Here is a 21,706-nt window from a genome sequence, read left to right on the forward strand (position 1 = left end):
GGAGACACACCAGTGCTGTGCAATATAAATCACTGAAGAGCCACAGGTGTAGCTGAGGCAACACTATTTTAGCCAGTTGCACGAATTTTAGTTAAAAAAGATCTATGCTCGCACAAGTAAATATACTTCGTGCATGCAAATAGTTTTAACATTTCCAATGACCACAGAAGTAACACGTTTGACTAATTTTCTGGAGTTCCTTGAGCATGTGTTTGGTAAAATAGACATGGGGATAACTGGTAGATGTAGTGTGCTTGGTTTTTCAAAAGATGTTTGTTTAGGTCCCAGGAAAGTTGGCCCACAAGGTGAGAGTACATGGAATTAGGGATAACATACTAACACGGATTGAGAACTGGTTCTAACAGAGAAACCAAAGAGCAGGAATAAATGGATCCTTCTTAAATCGACAAAGGGATGAAGTGCTGTACTTTTAAGTTGGTGGACGGCGCCAAATTGGGTGTGGCAATGGTTAGGATACAAAATGTCTTCAAGTCGACATGGACGAGTTGAGCGAGTGAGTGAACGTGGCAGTTAAAATATTCAGAAAAAAGAAACACATCAGGTGGACATTGTAAAAAAGCAGAGCATTTGTTAAATGGTAGGTGTTGAAATTTAAAGGGATCCAAGGACAAAGGTGCTTGTAAACAAGTCACTGAAGGCCAGCACGCAGGTACAGCAAACAATTCAGTGGGGAAATATTATTTTAGCCTTTATGAAGGGATTCGGAGTATCCCCTTTGGAATAAGGGGATCTTATTGCAATTGGATAGGGCCTTGGCAAGATTACACTAGAGCATTGTGCACAGTTTTAATTTTCTTGCCCAAAAAAGGATGTAATTGCCACCGGGAGTGCATCAAATATTTACTAGACTGGTTCCAGGAATGGCTCATTTACTGCACAAGGAGAGATTAAGTAGACTAGGTCTGTGTTCCCTGGAGTTCAGTTGAATGATAGATCTCATGAAAGCTTGCATAATTCTAAAAGGGCTTGACAGGTTGGATGTCCTTTTCCCTCCACAAATGCTGTCTGACCTACAGAGTTCCTCCAGCAGTCCGTTTTTTGCCTCAACAAGAAAATTAGATTTCATGATTCCAATCACACAAAAGGTCGATGAACATATACCAATATCTAGTCTGAGCATCAATAACTAAATTACCTAATGATGCCACAATTTGAGGCAAAAGGAGACACTCTCAGCGACAGACTAGCTACAAACCTTTGAGCTTTCATAGTATTGACCCGAGATCCAGCCAACGTTAGGGATGGGAAGAACTCTTGGTGATCCAGCACGAGATGGCTTTGATCGTGCCAACATCAAGTCTTCAACACATCTGTCTTACCCACACCACAACAATCAGGCAGGCATTTCAGCAAGTCATGGAACCGTGGCATTTTGAATCTGCGGATTATCAGCGTATCAATGAGAAAGCAGCGCAATCAAAGGGGAATAGGAGATGGCAAAGGATGGAACCTTGGGGTCAGCAAGTTCAGGAAGGGAAGCTTTGGGCAATGTATGCCAGCAACAATGCTAGAGGAAGCACAGGCTGTAAGATCGCAGTACTAAAGAGGAACAGCTTCACTGCAGTGGAAAAATGGTATTAATATATCCACCATCCTCAGCAGTAACCCGCCTTTCTCCAACTTGCAAAACTATTCACTCAGAATATTCAAATCATTGATGTAAACATGGTGCTTTTCTTTCAAATTTAGGATGAGTACATACATCTATCCAGTGAAGACACTCACAGGAGAACAGGGTTACCAGAGTAATTAGATTATCTGCCAGCAACCCAATGCGACAGTTCAGGGTATGTGAGGCACATCCCTTGAGCCCGGCTTGATCAAAGGAGCTACGGAAAATCCAATGTGTGTGTAAAGGGGCCTTGTAGTGTCACATTTCTGTTAAAACTAACGGTGCAAAACACGAAGCCTTTCAAGACCTTTTTTTCCCCTGCCACCCATGGATGTGATCTTGAATACTCTGCATCATTCAACCAGCTCTAATACCATGAAATCACTATGTGTGATATTAGCCTCTCACGCTCAACGTGTCCCATTGAAATTACTTTGTCCCACAATGCTAATTAACTCAGTTCAGGGGAAATTGCAGGCAACAAGTCAGTACTGGTGCATTGAACATTTACGCAGCAATATTGCATTTGCACAGCACCACTTCACATCGCAGGACTTTCAACATATCTTTTGGCAAAGCTGCAAGATTGGAAGTGACATCATAAAACCCTCAAACAGCAAGACGAGAGTAGATGCAAAGGTCTCAAAAATACAAGCCCTGACCAAGGCCGTTTCATGCCAAGTTTATTCAAAAAATCATTGGAAACTATTGCCTTTGCTCGGTGCCTTTGTCCCTTGCAAACCCTTCAACTACCGCATGTGAAAAGTAGGAGCAGCGCAAATGGGTTTGAGGCCAGAAAAAAAAAACGCAATTGATTTTGTGCTCAGAAAGTTGCATTTTCACGCTGATCCAAATACCACCATAGAAATGTGTCGTAGAGGAGTGAATAAAGGAGTGTACCACAAAACCTGAAAGACTGAAATTTTGACCGCATTAACGGATAAGGGAATACCACATTTTACACAAATACAATATTACAATTGTTAGAAAAATGAAAATAGCCTTGACGCCCAGCACATAGTATGTGTTTACTCAAGCTAGTGTCATGGAGGCAATGCCAGGATGGATATAATGATACTTGTGCATCACTGAATACAAAGGCGAACTTTGAGACAGAAATCCGAACTTTGAGACATTACCTAATTTGGGTGCAACAACTGCTGTATCAGAGCAGTGAACCACAGACTGCTGCCAATTCCCCTGCACACCACACTCTCGATCCTCCCCTGTGCAGTTGAGGAAGTGCATACAGGAAGCAGATTTGTTTTGCCCATTGTAGGGGCTGCTTTTTGAGCTGCAGAAGAATGGGAGGTCAACTAGACCCTTACCCCATTTCCCATCCAGTTTCAATTCATTGTGGCAGGGGCAGGCGGGGCGGGGGGGTTGGGATGCAGCTTTTGTTCACACTAATTTGTAATCAGTCCAAGTGGTGTGACAAATGTAAAGCTGGGATTGTCTCTGTGCAGAGAGAAAGATATATACGGATACATACAAAGCCTGTTCTGACTGCAGGCAAAAAGGAAAAAGATTTAACTTTATTTATATTGATGGCGTGCAGATAGTCCCTTGTCAGGACAAATGGAAACACCAAATTCAATTTGCTCCAGCGAGAGAATTATATGTGATGGTGGCCCCACCGGAGGGATCCAAATCCAATCCAGTCAATTCCCTTTAGGCTTGGGCAGAGTTTCTTGCGTTTCCATCCACGGTTCCCATTGTCTCTTGTCTGCTGCCATAAAAAAGTAATTGAAACTAAAACAGTTTGATTAATTTCAAGAAGATAATTATCTCATTTGCCAGCTGGATGTTAAAAGAGAACATATCACCAGGCTACTGCCTCGTTGTTCCAAGGTACATGGATTCTATATGTCGATTGACAGAGGTGGGGGTGGGGAGGAGAGCTATAGAAAAGTTTTTTGCAACTTTAACAATCAATTTATTCAGGGCTACGTGTCAGCACCGTGCAATTTCTTCAATCTATTAAACTCTTGCTTCACCCTTACTGAAAGCAATTTTATATGATAGCATATCACTCTAAGTTTTATGCAGTTTTATTGTATCAGCAGACCAAGTGGACCCGTTGGGCCCAAACCTCTCCTGCATTGGTGCAGCACTCTCTTCTCCCCCCCCTCTCCTGCTCCCCCCCCCTCTCCTGCTCCCCCCCCTCTCCTGCTCCCCCCCTCTCCTGCCCCCACCTCTCCTGCCCCCCCCCTCTCCCCCTGCCCCGCACCTCCCCCTCTCCCAACTCCCCCCTTTCTCTCTCTCCTCTCTCTCCTCTCCTCTCTCTCTCCTCCCCCTCTCTCTCTCCTCCCCCTCTCTCCACCCCTCCTCAACCCTTATTATCCTCCCTCCTCCCTACGAGATACATTTAAACTTTAAAATGTGAATAACTTTTAAAATATAACACCGATTTCAATGACACCTCTTCCATTAGCACCAAAGGGACGACGGTGAGTAAGGTGGGCCTAAAATTGTTGCGCTATCGTGTACCGTTTTGGCTGTTCAGGAACAAACAAACAAATGAGAGTTTTAGTATATAGATAGAATATAGATAGATGGCAAAATGGATTGGATGGGACTCATAAGCTTGTGTTACTACATTTCCTTTCAGCCAACAATGAACCATTCTATATTTCCGTGATCATCGGCTGCTTTGATAGACAATAGACAATAGGTGCAGGAGGAGGCCATTCGGCCCTTCGAGCCAGCACCGCCATTCAATGTGATCATGGCTGATCATTCTCAATCAGTACCCCGTTCCTGCCTTCTCCCCATACCCCCTGACTCCGCTATCCTTAAGAGCTCTATCCAGCTCTCTCTTGAATGCATTCAGAGAATTGGCCTCCACTGCCTTCTAAGGCAGAGAATTCCACAGATTCACAACTCTCTGACTGAAAAAGCGGGACAGGCAGCATGTCCGGAGAGAAGGAATGGGTCGAATAGATTGATCTGTCGATTTCACACCTTACATTCTCTTTGTACCCTTCCATATCTCCAGTTTCCCCGACTCTCAGTCTGAAGAAAGGTCTCGACCCAAAACGTCACCCATTCCTTCTCTCCGGACATGCTGCCTGTCCTGCTGAGTTACTCCAGCATTTTGTGTCTATCTTCTTGTGTGTTAGCGCACTTGATTCAGGGTAAACAAAGCCTCTCTGAGACTTTTCTTGTTGTTTTGCATTAAAAGATTATAAATTCATCAAAAATGTACAGAAAGGCACAATATGAATTCTGTGCTTTAGGAACAAATATGTAAAACTAGATACTGAAAAAATAGCTGGAACCACTCAGCAGGTTGAACACCCTTTGTCAGAAAAGGGAAGAAGAGAAGGCTGTTAAGCTGCAGGAAGTGCGAGAAAGGGGGGGGGAAACGTCTCCTATAGGGTAAAACCAGGATGATGTGAAACAGTAACTTGGTTTCTCTTCCTCCATATGTGGCCTGCGTTTTTCCAGAATTTACGGTTGATTTTTAGATTTCTAGCACCTGCAGTTTTTCCCTTTTCATTTTGAGCATTAACCTGGAGATTTATTCCCACCTCCACATTGCGATACTTGTGTTACATTTGACTAGGTCACGTACCACAGACTACGTCATCAGCACACCGAGTTGTTGTCAAATTATCAAGATCCAGAGTAGATAGTTGCTTCCAGTCCTATTTATAGTGCATTTCCCCAATGGTGTAAAGGTTCATTGTTTACCCAGTGTCATAATATCTCATTTTCTTGGCAGATTTTTGTTGGTTTCAATTCAAATGGGTTTGTCTCGGGGAAACGGACTTTAAAACAGGGCACAAAGGGCATTAGGAAATAACCTCAATTGGAATACTGTATCAACCTACTGTATTAGTCTTGCATCCAATTAAAGAGCAGGGACAAGTTTAAAGGCAGTCATTACAATATAGAAACATAGAAAATAGGTGCAGGAGTAGGCCATTCGGCCCTTCGAGCCTGCACCGCCATTCAATATGATCATGGCTGATCATCCAGCTCAGTAGCCTGTACCTGCCTTCTCTCCATACCCCCTGATCCCTTTAGCAAAAAGGGCCACATCTAACTCCCTCTTAAATATAGCCAATGAACTGGCCTCAACTACCTTCTGTGGCAGAGAATTCCACAGACTCACCACTCTCTGTGTGAAGAAATGTTTTCTCATCTCGGTCCTAAAAGATTTCCCCCTTATCCTTAAGCTGTGAACCCTGGTTCTGGACTCCCCCAACATCGGGAACAATCTTCCTGCATCTAGCCTCTCCAACCCCTTAAGAATTTTATATGTTTCTATAAGATTCCCCCTCAGTCTTCTAAATTCCAGCGAGTACAAGCCCAGTCTATCCTCATATCAATGATTCAATGGCTCAACGAGACTTTACTGTCACATGTACCTAGGTACAGTGAAATACTTTGTTTTGTATACAATCTGGTAAAATCATACGGCACACCTCACCTAGGCAGCGCACAAAGAATTGCCATGTTTCTGGTGCTGACAAAGTTTCAAAGATTCTTGGTACAGAATGTGTACAGTACAATGTGGTTCAGTGATGAGGAAGTTCATGAAGCTCGACAGGGACAGCTTCTGATCAGTAGTAATTTCCATGGGCTATTTGAATGGGTGTCTATTTAATAAGAATATAAAACCCCGAACTAACTGGAAAAAAAAAATCAGAGGAGGAAAGGAAAACGTAACAGGTGCCAGCTCCTCTCAGTACAACGCAATTATAAGGAGATTCTGTCAATACATGTTCTGAATCAAGCCGTAGTTCAGGAGAAAATGCAGAATTCTTCAAAAATAGAACCATGCTGTTCTGCACACAAGATACTGTAGCTTGATGAGAAATATTCTGACCCATATACCTTAAAACTCAGGAGATTGTTGAGGCTATGGAGTAATATCAGAGGTACATCTACAAGGGCAGTGTCTTTCCTCTATTAGTTGCAAAATCTTATCAAAAAAAATCATATCACTCTTTCTTTAAACTTTGTCAATGACAAATTAGTTTATTAGAATGCTTTAATAACAGTGCAAAGTCCTCATGTTGGTTCTGAAACGGTGGCAATTTAAGTCATTCTGCAGCTACATGGGATTGGACTAACCTGGTGTACAAAAGCACACAAAGCTGACATTTCCAGCTTGTTCAACTGATGTTCTTCAACAAATTGTTCCGTTTGGTTGTTCAGTAAAACAACAATCTCAGTGTTTAATCAAAAATTAATGCCACACCTGGTCTTTAAATTTCTCACAACCACACTGGCCACAACTGATATTTTAACTTGGGAACCATTTTCTGTACTGCAACTGTCATATTAAATGGAAGGTGATGTTTTCTAACTTTAAAGAAAAGTTCAATTTCTCAGTTGAAGCATGATACCAAATGATACAGATTAAAGTGCCAAAATTAACCCACAATGACCCAGAGCCACACAACCACAGCGGTCGGTGTACCAGTAGAGGCACTACAATCAGCCACAATCGAGGGCTGGAGAAGGGAAAAAAAACTATCCAAGCTGATTTTGTGCGTCCGCATTCAATTCTCTTGCACGGTTTGTATGTGGTCTCCTTAAATCACCTCCCGGATCAACAATAATCAAAGCAGCAGATGAACCGGGAGAGGTGGAGACAAGTGATGTTACACAGATAAAGATTTCCAATGTCAACATTTTACCTTAGCATTTGTCTTTGAGATTTGGAGGATGCGAGGTGGAATAGTACAGAGGTTGTAAATATTCTGTTTAATCATCAGCAAGGGAAAGAGATGTTTTGTGCAAGGGAACTGGCAGGTGGGTTAAAATCAGTTGCAAAGATCCAGAATGTGTGGCAGCGGTTCAACACAGTGGCTTCGGCCGTACAAAATAAATTGATCCGAGTAACTTGCAGCACTGCGTGCAGTTCTGGTCGCCCAGCTACACGAAGGATGTCATTAAGTTGGAAAGGGTGCAGATGAGATTCACCAGGATATTGCCTGGGCTTGCTGGCTTGAGTTATAGGGAAACTTGGGATAGGCTGGGACTTTTTCTTTAGAATGTGGGAGGATGAGGGGTGAGTTTATTGAGGTGTACAAGATCACGAGGGGCACAGATAAAGTGAACACTCAGTCTTATTTTCCTAGGATAGAGGATTCTAAAACTAAAGGGAATAGGCTCAAGGTAAGATGAGAGATATTTAAGAGGGACTTCGGGTCAATTTCTTCCACTCAGAGGGCAATCCGTATCTGGAATGAGCTGCCAAAAGCTATAGAACCAGATAAAATTACAACTTTTAAAAGTCATTTGGACAGATAGATGGATCGGAGGGTTTTGAGGGCTGTGGATCTAATTCAAGTAAATAGAATTGGCGAAAAATGGCAACTTGATTGGCATAAACAAGTGCTGAAGGGCATGTTTCCGTGCTGTACAGCGAATGATTTAATGACTAAATTGAAAACCATCCAAGATTGAATAACAGACACACCAGCAATGGAGGGCTTCAGAGGTGTCAGAGAGAGCTGGTTCATGACATCAAACAACAATTAAAAGAGTGACATTTAAATGTGGATGAAGTGCATGGAAAAGTCTATGCAGGACTCCAGAAGCAACAGTGCAGGGGCAGGAAGGGAGACCGTCGCTGGCAACATCGTAACTGTGATCAAAAGCCAGTGGAATTAAATGAAGGCACTTTCATGGAAATGGACGTGGTTTTTCCAGTTCAGAATAAAATTCGACTTCAAGCTGAAATTGGGGTAACAGCTTGTGCATTTGCTCATCTGACATTGACTCATGGAGGGAGATGATTAGATATTGGGTGTGGCATAACTGAATGTACTTCTGAAAACTACTTCACATTCCCAGTATTGAAATCTAATTGAAGATTGAGAAGCAAAGTATCCTGTTGACTCGACTATATTTCAAATTAAAACTACGTTTATAGCACAGCAATAGCTTGACAGATTCTACAGGGCTTACGCTGCTTACAAGCTTCCTCTGGCTGGTGGCTCTTGGATACCTTTTCTGACAAGAAAGCAATTTAAAACTAGCAGTATGATTAGAGTATGTTGGCTCCACCATTTGAAGCTGCTCCTTGCAATATTAAAATTGTTTAATTGATCAGGTTTTAGAATTATCACCATTTTAACAAGCTCAAGACATTTATATTACTGATGGATGCAGAGGGTGTAAATCTCACTAAAACATTCTCCAATTGCTTCTTCCTTGTGCAAATGACAATTCTTCGCCCCAAGTGGTGCACCTTAAGAAATGGCCAACTTAAAAAGGACCCAATGCCTGCAAGGCACAGGCAAGCAAAATATGTAGGAAGGAATTGCAGATGCTGGTTTAAACCAAAGATAGGCACAAAAAGTTGGAGTAACTCAGCGGGACAGGCTGTATCTCTGGAGAGAAGGATGACGTTTCAGGTCGAGACCCTTCTTCAGACCCGAAATGCCACCCATTCCTTATCTCCAGAGATGCTGCCTGTCCCGCTGAGTTACTCCAGCTTTTTGTGTCTATCTTAAGCAAAGGTAGGCAATGGTTGAGTAGACATTAATGAATTAACTTGGGGTACTTCAATGAAATATTCATTTCAACAACACACATCAATTTACTTACAGTACATAAGTAGACTCCCACTCAATTCTGACAAAGCCATTTGTTGTATTTAAAATTATTAGGTGGGGAAAGAGGCATCAGCCTGGCACAAATTCAACTCGCGCATGGAATACCTAGTGCAGGAAAAGAGAACTAATATAGACAATAGACAATAGGTGCAGGAGGAGGCCATTCGGCCCTTCGATCCAGCACTGCCATTCAATGTGATCATGGCTGATCATTCTCAATCAGTACCCCGTTCCTGCCTTCTCCCCATACCCCCTGACTCCGCTATCCTTAAGAGCTCTATCTAGCTCTCTCTTGAATGCATTCAGAGAATTGGCCTCCACTGCCTTCTGAGGCAGAGAATTCCACAGATTCACAACTCTGACTGAAAAGTTTTTTCCTCATCTCAGTTCTCATTGCAATAGTTGGATATGAACCTATTCTGAATATTTTACTCTAAGTCTAGACATAATCAGTTAGACAGAGTAAAATATAAAAGGCAAAATACAATAAATAATTAACTGTAATACTAAACTGATGACTGTTGTTTATTTATTGTATTTTGATTATTATATATTATCTCTGTATTGTGTTTACGGGCCTGTAAACTGCAGCAAGAATTTCATTGTTCCGTTATCGGTACATATGACAATTAAACACTCTTTGCTCTTGAACCTATACTGACCTTGCTTTCAGAGTGCGTTTCCATTTCTCAACATGAAGACCCTTCATTATATGCAAATACTCATTAACTATTTCTTCATTTAACAAAGCTTTTGAATGACACAGAATTGGCTGCGACGTGTGTCTTTTGAGGAGACACGCAGTCATTTTTTGCTTAGTTGGAGCAAAGTGGGTGTTGCAAAGTCTTAAATGAAGAATGAGATCATGAATTGAATCTTGCAATCAAGTTGCCTCTCCATTACAATCATTATGTAACCACACAGTCATTTTGACTGCACAATCCTCCACCCCCGTGAGCAGTTGATGTTAATATTCCATTTTGTTTCATTTAAATTAAACCTTAAATATTTAAGAATCATCACTGCTCCACCTTCAGCATAATGTAACATCAGCTAATTTTTGGTTGGTCAGATGACCTAACTGTCATATGTCCTGTACTACTTATAAGAGTTATGGTCAATTCGAAAATTTACTTCTGGCCATTGGTTACATAACTGGTGACAAGGTCCTATCACTTGCCTTCCAATTCAGTTATAGAGCGATAGAGTCATACAGCACTGAAACAGGCCCTTCGGCCCAACTTGCCCATACCGAGCAAGATGTCCCCTCTAGGCTACGCCCACTTGCCAGTGTTTGGCCCATATCCCTCTAAATCTTTCCCATTCATGTACCTGTCTATCCATAAAATGAATCTATCCTTTACTCAGATGCTTCAAATGCGTGAAGACAGGACCATTTGAACAATGAACACACATCTTTAAGATCTAGTTGCCGTCACAGCCCCGTAGCAGAAGCGTCCACTTCACGGGGCTGGAAACTGGAAGTGTCCTGAGCTAATTCTGCTATCACCATCATCTATTCTACAAGTGATGGCTCCCACTGATTGTCGCCGGAAACTTGCGTCCTTTTCAGGACGGACGATGACAGCGATGTAACATTTGTAACATGGATGATGGACTCGAAAGAAGAAGCTGCCGTCACTTGATTTCTTTGTCACCTACTGGACCATCACTCAGCTTTCTTGTGTTTTAACAATGCTTAAAAAAGTGTGCAAGTTTGTTACTGGATAACACAAAACCTCGTCAGGTGCAGGCACCCTAATTTGATTGACGTACTATTTTGATATGTTAATTATGTAATACAGCCACTCTCCATAATTCACTTGAGAACAAGGAACTTTAATTAAATTCCCTTTTTTTTTTTTCATCCTGCCTTTATTGATCACTGGGTCTAATCGACATCGTTCTGCCCTGAGAATTCACTGTGGGGTTCCTGTATACACTGCATGGCCTCAAAGTCTTTTCATCTTTTTTTTTTGAACTGAAGTGGGAATTTGATTGACATGGGAAACGTCATCCATCAGTTAACTTGTATAAATGGTCTCATGGTGTTACATTTTCAGCCTCCGAGACACGGTCAGGAGACACAATGGGTATACTACTATGTTCTCTTGTAAGCAATTTACCAGGATCAGTGCCAATTGTCAATTCTGGCCAAGCAAACAATTAAAATGCACTAGTTACCAGTTTCAAAAAGGGCAGCTGGTTCACAAAAAAATGGTTGCCGTAGCTTTTGCAATATTCCTGGTTATGCCAGTGGATGTTGAAGTTCCCTTGACGTTTTAAGGATCAAGAGCCCTCCAGGTTAAACATTCCACCCTCATCATTACAATTACCAAGAATAGATCTACTAGTTGTTCACCTCCTTTCCACTTTTGGGATGATCCCTGGCGCAGAATGGGTCATAGACTCATACAGCGTGGAAACAGGCCCTTCGGCCCAACATGTCTGACCTGCCTACACTAATCCCACCTGCCTGCATTTGGCCCTCTAAAACTGTGATATTCATGTATCTGTCCAAATGTTTTTTTTAATATTGTGATAGTGGCTGCCTCAACTACCTCCTCCAGCAGCTCGTTCCACATATTGCTGCCACCTTGGTGTTAAAAAAGTTGCCCCTCACCTTAAACTTAGGTCCTCTAGTTCTCAATTCCCCAAATCTGGGGAAAGGTCTCTGTGCATTCACCATATATATATTCCTCTCACGATCTTATACACCTCTACAAGATCATCCCTCATTCTCCTGCACTCCTGCACTAGTCTGCTAAACCTCTCCCTATCGCCCAGGCCCCTGAGTACTGGCAGCATCCTCGTATATCGTCTCTGCACCATTTCCAGCATAACAACATATTTCCTATAACAGGGTGACTAAAACTGTACACAATACTCTAAATGTGGCCTCACTGGAGCCCCATGACTGTAGAAGAGTTATTATACTTCCAGCAGGCAATTAGTTGCAATGATGCCTGATATTTGAATGACATGCCAAGGCACTGGGAGATATTTATTGCAGGAATAAATAGCACCTCATAATTCATGGTCAATAAGATTGCATATTTCTGCAGGAACCAATTGTAAACCAGAACGCACCTGCACAAAAAAAATGCAACTTAAAAACGGATGTGCCATTTTCTATGGGAAATCCACACGTTAGAAAATAGTAAACCATAAACTGCAAAACCACTGCCTCAACTCCAGAGACCTGGGTTCATTCTTGACCTCTGGTGCTGTCTATGTGGAATTTGTACTTTCTCAATGACTGTGTGGGTTTTCCCCAGATGCCTCCAGTTTCCTCCCATATTCCTAAAATGTGTGTATTGTGTGCAAGTTCATTGGCCACTGGAAATTCCCCCTAGTGTGAATGTGAATGGTAGAATCTGGGAAGAGTTTATGGGAATGCAAGGAGAATACATTGAGTTGGTGCAGCATTGGTATAAAACTGGGTGGTTGATGGTTGACACCGACTGTTTCCATGCTCTGTCCCTCTACTAATCTAATTTCAATTACTAACAATTACATGATTCATATTGACCAACCTATACAAATTATTCTGGTATTCTATTTGCTACGTGATCTCCTCTGAGTGCAGTTACCTTGTAGCCCCTCTATATTTCTGCTGACCACTTTTTAAACAACTCTTCTGCTTGGCAAGGTGAAGTTCTGGGGTATATAGCATTTTCCATTCTGTTGATCCAGTACCTAAGGGTAAGTCAAGCACAACCAGTAGCCTGGAAACAGTCTCAAACAATACTTCAGCAGACCACCCTGCATCAATTAGAACAGGGGTCACACAAGGCCCGCTCACCAGCTACAGACCACACATACAAACACATCGAAACTCAAATTTATTGCCAAACCTCATCAAATTTGAGTTTCTGTCCTTGAGAAGCTGCATTGAAATTGCTAAACCCAATTGCAGCCACATATTCAAACAAGAATAGTGTGGTTTACCAAAAACAAAACTAAACACTATTATTATTTAATTATAGCATTTGGGTTATGCGTACAAACATATTAAATTGCCTTGTAAGATTAATTGTCATAGTGGACTAGCAGTCAACCATGCACAAAAATATCTTTAGCTTTTAATTAAAGTGACATGTAACTTTTTAATAGCTCTGCAAAGTGCCACCAGAATGACGAGCAATTTGAGGATTACGTTGCAATGCTTTTTAAACTTCATTTGCCGTTGTCCTCCTTTGCAAGGTATAGAAGATTCGGCCCTCCAGGACAAATAGAAATTCTTTAGATCAAATGTGCAGCTAGTAACAGTGAATAACATGTTGGAAAGTGATGATGAACACAATGTTTCACACATGGAGGACACAGATCTTGTTCTGCATACCCAAGATAATAACTGGCTGGGCAAAGATATGTATGCCATCAGCAAGCATTTAATTGTAACTATAACACATTAGTCATGGCCACATTGCACAATACTTTGTTGTTAGAAACTGCCAATAGTCAACTAATTTAAGATGATAACAGCTTCTGGATTAGATCACTATTGGTTGAAGTCCACTTTAGGATTTAGCAACATGATTCAGATTGACACACCCAAGTTAGGGCTGTACTCCCACAAGCGATACCCTTCAAATGGAGGCATTAGATGAGGTTCGGCCTTCTTGTTCAGATAGTTGAGACACTTTAAAAAGCTGTGCAGTTATCCTGGCCAACACTCCTTTCAACAAATGTCACTTTCTTGTTAGTAATATTCAAGGATCAAGCTTTAGAAACAAAAACAAACACCACGTTTTTCTGCATAATTCAGCATGTATTTGAGCACTATAAATACATTCTTAGAAATTACCCATAGATTTCAATTTTAAGTTATTATTTGCTGGTTTCGCCTTGTCTCAACACATTGTCTGTAGCACTTGCATGAAATAGTTTTCCTTGAACTGCATACATAAGTTTTAATCATACTTGCCCAGAAATACATTGTATATTTCAGATCACACAGTATAATCCATTAAATGAGAGTTATGTTACTTAGTGCAAACCTGTGCCACTATCGAGCATCAGATAATCTTTAACACGTTGATAGATTTCACCTGCGGTCCTGAAAGCAGGAATCAGGTTTGAGTAGTGATATTTTCAAATCTGAAATTGATCGTAACATGCAGATATAACTACATATATATATTTGATTAAAATTCTTACTCCAGGAGACAAAATGACAGGTTGTTTCCTGGGATCTCAACCAAGTGGCATTTTTCAGATGTGCCAAAACAACGAGTATTGACAAGCCAGTTACTCACACACCTGATCCTGTTCACACCTCATGTGCACAAAAGATACTTTCTTGCAGGTCACATGATATACAGCTTTAGTGTGAAGAGGACAGTTTCACCCCCTCCCCTCTTAGCTGAGAGGCACTACCAACAACCTCTAGGATGCTCACTCCAGCAGACAGGCAACCCTGGAGAGACCGAGACCCCCTTGCTCCATCTGGCTCAGTTCCACAGTACCTTATATGTATCAATTCAGCCATCAGGGGGGGGGCATATTTACCTACTAAAATCTATCACTCCGTTCCTGTGTTGTACTATTCTATGTATTCTCTTAAATTTGTGGAATTTTGGAACCCAGAACTTGAGACAGTGATACTTATCCATCAATGGTTTTAATTATCTCTCTCACCATTTCTTCGGGGAACCTGGTTCTTTCTTTCTCTCGCCCCTTCGCCCCAAAATAACTGAAGCCAGTGATTTGTAGTAAACTCTGTTGAATTGATTGCCTATCTACATCAAATTGTGACGTTTTCTTGCTTTAAGAAAAACCTTCCTCCTCCCTACTTTACTTCTTCGAAATCATCGCAACTAGTTTAACAACACACTTTGGACATTAAATTATTCAAAGGGAGCAGCCATCTTAACCCTTTGCGAGCCTCAATTCCACACCAGACAAACATACATACACTTCCCATTGTATAATGATGGTTTAATAGCCACATGGATGGAACAGTCATACATAAAACTATGGGAAACAAACTTAATGTATCGACAACCGCCTCAAAACCCTAACCCTTTTGTCAAAGTCAGTTCTGTTAAGAAAGTTCCGGAAAATGACACTCAGGAAACTTTCTGTTTAAAAAACACTTACCGAAAAGAATGAATTGAAGTCGGTCACGGAAACCACAGAGATATTTTACCTTTAAATGCCAAATTTCTGCTTCCTTAAAATAAAATTTGAAAAGTTTCACAGTCGATAAATATTGATTCAGGCACAAGGCGATTTCTCCCGTCAGTTTCAATTCCGTTTCACTTTACTCTCGGTCAAAACTTTTACAACAAATAAGCGTCAAGCATTCGGTCCCATTAACTCAATGAGCCCATCAGGCATCGAAAGGCACCTTAAAGTTGCCTTTAACTGCAAAACGAGATTGCAAAATAGGACAAGGCAAGTTGCTGAAGTACCTTAGACCGAGCGGAAGGAAGGAACAGCAGCAGCAAGTGTAGGAAGTGCAGAAACTTCAGACTGTCCTGGTCTTGGGACCGTGTCAGGAACAATTCACCCGAGCCGCCGCTCTGCATTCAGTGAGTCGGGGAAGGGCGGCTCGCCAAAAAAAACCCTGAACGTGATTTTGCAAAGTGATGGGGGAGGCAGCCGCGACTCGCTGTTAAAATGTAAAGAAAGAGAAACACACACAGCACGGCTGCAGAGTCTCTTACTGTTGCAGCAGGTGGAAAGCTACCCCAAGGATTCCACCGGGTCCTAGCGCCCAAAAGCGCTTCACTTTCCATTTTCCCCCAGAAGGCTGAACCGTCACGTTCTTAAAAATGTATTTTAAAATCCACAAAGACATTTTATGAAACCACGTGTAGACCAATGAAAAAAAATAACGTGGACAAAATAATAACATGTATTTGTGAATTAGGCGAAATCATCATTGGATAGTGGAACTGCCAACATTGAGGGAAATGTTAAGAGTGAGATCTGTGATCAACAGAAGTGATTAATTATCAGAGAAATAACTTGGATTCATACCGAACTGTACATTCACTGAATTTCTTTCAAGTGTATCCGTCGGTGTCAGACAGCAAGTCCCACAAATGGCTGTAATAACGTCGTTTGGTTGATGAGCGAGGAACATCAGGTGGGATAAGGATGCAAGAACTCAAATAAAAACAAAAACAAAAAATGCTGGAACTACTTAACAGTTCAGACGAACGCTGCCTGACTTGTTGAGTTTTTAGCATTTTCTTTTTTATTTTAGATTTTCAGCTTCTACAGTCTTTTTTCTTATTTTCCAATGTTTTCAAGAGGTAACGTTGAAAGTTACTTGTGAGTTTTATCAATTGCAGCTTTCCTTCGTTAGAAACACCTATGTTGACTTTTAAACGTTCTATCTCATGACTAGGTCGGAGTGAATCATATCTGACGTGCATTACGATCCGGTGACTGCCAACGTTTTCTTACAGTTGTCGAGGCATATGGATCTTTTACGATCGCTGCAATTAAGACCAGTTCATCGACACAATGTTTTCACTCCCTACCCTCTAAATCAAAGGCATGTAGTAATCTTCTGCAGGTTCAGTAATGGGTTTGACATAACAAATTGCTAAATAGGAAAGGCTAGTTTTAATATGATTGTGATGGTGTTTAGGAATTGCCTCAGAGCGCAGGAGGATGAGGGGTGTTTTTATAGACTGGTATAAAATCATGAGGGGATTAGGTAGGATGAATGCACGGAGTATTTAACCCCTTGGGTAGGGCAATCAAGAACCAGAGGACAGTTTTAAGGTGAGAGGGGGAAAGATTTAATAGGAACCTGAGTGACAACTTATTCACACAGAGGGTGGTGGAATATAGAACGAGCTGCCAGAGGTAGTAGTTCACGCAGGTACTATAGCAGCATTTAAAAGATACTTGTACAGGGGGCATAGATAGGAAAGGATTAGAGGAATATGGGCCAAACATGGGCTGGTGGTCTAGTGTAGATGGAGCATCTTGGTCAACATGGGCAAGTTGGGTCGGAGGGCCTGTTTCTGTGCTGTATGACTCTGTGACCTGGAGACAGAAAATAAGTGAATGTTACAAGTAAAGTATAGTTTAGACATGCAGTCTGGACTATTTTATAAATAGTCTTTTCTCCCCAATGAGTATAGAACCTATTATTTTAGACCTTTAACTATTACATCCATCTCAAAATAGTAGCAATTTTTAAAGTGTGACCACTTATGTAATGCAGAGAGCAACACAGCATTCAATTTACACAAAGTATTGTCCAAAGTAAGAATGACCAGATGACTGTAGAAATTATTGTAATCCTGGGCAGACGTTATGCATCTGCAGGGACAAAAATATGCTGTCCATGAATGAGGGTGGATCAAGGGAGTGGTAAGCATTGCATCGTAAATGATATAGTTTTTATGCCCACCTGATATAGAAATTATATCAGACATGCAATTGCAAGTTGTGCTGAGAAGGTTATTATCATGCCTCTATGCGATAACTGCATTTTCGTCAAACAACAGTAATGTAAACCATGCCATCGAGTCTACACCGAAGGTCGACACAAAATGCTGGAGTAACTCAGCGGGTCAGGCAGCATCTCTGGAGAGAAGGAATGGGTGATGTTTCGGGTTCAGACCCTTGTTCGACGAGAGTTTACATCTTGCCATGTCATAGGGTCCAATTTCTATAATTGGCAGCACTGTGGCGCAGCAGTAGAGTTGCTGCCTTACAAGCGCCAGAGACCCGGGTTCGATCTTGACTACTGGTGCTGTCTTTATGGAGTTTGTACATTCTCACTGTGACTGCGTGGGTTTTATCCAGGTGCTCTGGTTTCCCCCCCACACTCCAAAGATGTGCAGGTTTGTAGGTTAATTGGCTTCTGTAAATTGTCCCTAGTGTATAGGATAGAATTAGTGTATGGGTGATCACTAGTCAGTGCGGACTCAGTGGGCCAAAGGTCAGTGTTTCCACGCTATAGCTCTAAACTAAACTAAACTATCGTGTGTTTTTGTAAAATAGGAACAGAAAATGCTAGAAACAGAATTAACATCAGGCCAGTAATTTTTCATAATTTGGAGGATTATGTGTTGTATGCGACGGCTGATGGGGTGAAGGGTAAGAACAAGGGGGACTCTGTCTCTGTTGCAACTAGGGGGAGGGGGAGCAAGGGCTGAGCAAGGGGTATCGATGAGACACGAGTGAAGGCCTCATCTATGATAGGAGAGGGGAACCCCCTTTCCCTAAAGAATGAGGACAACTCAGATGTCCTGATATGGAACACCTCATCTTGGGTGCAGCCACACCTCTTCCTCACTGATCCTCAACACAGGCACACCACAGGGCTGTGTGCTCAGTCCTCTCCTGTACTCCCTGTTCACGCACGACTGTACTGCTAAGCACAGCTCAAACAGCATCCTAAAGTTTGCTGACGACACGACCATCTTGGGCCTCATCACAGCCAACAATGAGACGGCCTACAGAGAGGAGGTAAAGGCACTAAACAGCTGGTGCCAGGAAAATAACCTCTCTCTCAATGTCAGCAAAACTAAAGAGATGATTGTGGACTACAGGAGACAGCAGGGGAGTGGACACCTCCCCATCCACATCAGTGATGCTGAGGTTGAAAGGGTCAGCAGCTTTAAGTTCCTCGGTGTGCACATCACTGAGGACCTTTCCTGGACACTGCACACGGACACAATAACAAAGAAGGCTCACCAGCGCCTCTTTTTCCTGAGAAGACTGAGGAAGTTTGGCATGAACGCCAGCATCCTCACAAACTTCTACAGATGCACCATCGAGAGCCTGCTGACGGGCTGCATTACAGTCTGGTACGGGAACTGTTCTGCCCACAGCCACAAATCACTACAGAGAGTCAGTGGAGAAGACGGCACAGCACATCACTGGCAACTGTCTCCCGGCCATTCAGGACATTTTCTACCGGCGGTGCCTGCGGAAGGCACGCAGCATCATCAAGGACCACAGCCACCCAGCATGCAGGCTGTTCTCCTTGTTACCGTCAGGCAGACGATACAGGAGTATGGCTGCGCGTACCACCAGACTTAAGAACAGTTTCTACCATCAGGCTTCTGAACTCAAACACATTTCACATCCTATATGTTGATTATTTTTAATATTGTCTTTTAACCTATTTTTAATATTGTCTTTTTACCTTACTAATGTCATTTAAAAAATCTTATTTATCCTTGGAATATTACTGGTGAGGTGACCCGTTGTCTTGTCAAATACATTTCATTGTACCGCTGATCCTGTGCCAACCTACATATGACAAATAAAATTTATTATTATTAGATGCGGCGTAGACGGAGGAATTGGGAGTAGGGGATAGTCTTTGCAGGAAGCAGGGTGGGAGGAAGTGTTGTTGAGATAGTTGTGGGAGTCAGTGGGTTTGTAATAGATGTCAGTCAATAGTCTATTTCCTGTGATTGAGACTGTGAGATCAAGAAAGGGGAGGGAGGTGTCAGAGATGGTCCATGTAAATATTTCGCTTGGGCAGCTTACAGCCCAGTGGTAGAAATATTGGGTATAAGAAAATAACTACAGATGCTGGTACAAATCGATTTATTCACAAAATGCTGGAGTAACTCAGCAGGTCAGGCAGCATCTCGGGAGAGAAGGAATGGGTGACGTTTTGGGTCGGGACCCTTCTTCAGACCTTCTTAGAAATATTAATTTCTCTTACTTCAGGTAGCCTTCTCTCTCTATCCCTCCCCCACCCAAGTCGCACTAGCTTCTCATTTTCACCATACAAACAGCTTACAATGGCCTGTTCCCTTTATCATCGTTACTTTTTTGCACATCTTTCATTCATTGTTATTTATCTCTCCATATCACCTTCTATATTTCTCGTTTCCCTTATCCCTAACCAGTCTGAAGAAGGGTCTCGACCCGAAATGTCACCCATTCCTTCCCTCCAGAGATGCTGCCTGTCCCGCTGAGTTACTTGAGCTTTTTGTGTCTATCTTCGGTTTAAACCAGCATCTGCAGTTCCTTCTTACACATGGAGTTATGGAGCCCCACGCCACAGAAACAGGCCTTTGGGCCCACCATGTCCATAACAACTGCTGTACTTATCTAAACAAGATTGATGTTCTGTATAAAATGCCTCCCACATTTATCTACACGACAAAGGTTTGGAAAAAAATTGGGGCTGTTCTTGCATATAGAAGGTGGGTTATTCAGCAAGCTTGTTAAAGGTTATAAGAGGATGGCACAACAAATAGTTTGAAGGGTCTGGAACTAGCTGGCACATTTATAACTTTAAATAATTTAGTGCAGAGAGCAGGCAAACTTTTACATAGCGAAGATCCTGAGGATGTGGAATGCATTGTCAGATGTAGTGACAGGCAATAAACATATCATGTTTAAAAATAAGTGGATAATTGATTTAAGAGATAAGGGAACAAAGTGGATACATGGGATTTGGATTACTACATGTACAGGGGGTAAACACAGATGTGAAATAAATGGTCTGTCTCAATATTACAATTTCTATGTGATGGTCATTGCACGTCGTACCGCTCCACTCTGAATGACGTGCTGTCTCTGAGAGTTGTAATGAGCTGATATAGAAGTGCATATCTTGTGTAAATACAGTTTGCTGTGACAGTTTATACCTGCAAATCTCATTGATTCTCAGCACTGGTTTGAATGTGTATCTCAGGGTGTGACTGTCACGGTAGGACAAGACATGTTGATGTCCAAATACCTCATGGACTGATGTTTGAGCACTGATCGTGTTGCTCTCTGTGGTAGAATGCAAACTTCAGTGGACCTTTTGGGAAGAGCTGGGTAAAAATTAGGGCAAGCAGTTTTTTTTCAGCTTGGAAAGAGGTGTCTCCACCACCTCTTCAGCATGAAATGCAAAATTGTCCTGTGACATCGACATGTCACACCCAGTGAAAAGGTCTGCAAGACATTGAGCTGCACCTATAAATAATTGCAATAGTCACCGTTTCCAGGAAAAACAACTGACAGTCAACAAAGCAGCCAGTAATAATGCAAGTCAGCCAGCATGGTCAGGGTTCAAAGTGATTTGCCACGTGTTGTGAATCTCTAGAACCCTACCCAGTTCTTTTATTTGTCATCGTATCCTTAACTTTCCGGTTACGTGTAAACACTAGCCACAAAGAACTGCTGATGCTGGTTTACACAGTTTATTCCTGCAAATTTAGTTGATTCTCAGCTCCAGTTTGGTAACTCAGTGGGTCCCTGCTGAGTTACTCCACCATTTTATGTCTTTTAAAAAAAAATGCGTAAGCAATTCCTAGTTCCACTCTTCATGGCTTATAAAGTTGAGGCTTTTGATTTGAAGGCTAGTTTGAATGTGTATCTCAGGATGTAACTGTCACAGTAGGACAAGACATGTTGATGTCCAAATACCTCATGGACTGATGTTTGAGCACTGATCTTGTTGCTCTCTGTGGTAGAATGCAAACTTCAGTGGACCTTTTGGGAAGAGCAAACAATCAAAAAGCCTCAATTGATTTAAAGCCTTAAATCCCTTAAAGTCAAG

The 21,706-nt window shown here is 41.9% G+C and overlaps 1 protein-coding gene across 3 annotated transcripts in view; it reads right to left on the bottom strand.

Annotated features, from left to right (window-relative positions):
* The window catches only part of LOC144612042 (polypeptide N-acetylgalactosaminyltransferase 6-like), a 54,768-nt gene extending 38,976 nt beyond the window's left edge, over positions 1-15,792 (bottom strand). Inside the window, exons 1-3 of one of the 3 annotated variants that reach the window (XM_078431524.1) lie at positions 15,633-15,792; positions 15,319-15,391; positions 14,217-14,275 (exon numbers count right to left, since the gene is read on the bottom strand). The gene's annotated coding sequence lies outside the window, so the exon portion shown is untranslated. The other 2 variants (XM_078431526.1, XM_078431525.1) reach the window with 2 other exon arrangements.
* Positions 15,793-21,706: the final 5,914 nt, after the last annotated feature.

The sequence above is a fragment of the Rhinoraja longicauda genome, chromosome 42 (assembly GCF_053455715.1).
Source record: "Rhinoraja longicauda isolate Sanriku21f chromosome 42, sRhiLon1.1, whole genome shotgun sequence".
Taxonomy (NCBI): domain Eukaryota; kingdom Metazoa; phylum Chordata; class Chondrichthyes; order Rajiformes; family Arhynchobatidae; genus Rhinoraja; species Rhinoraja longicauda.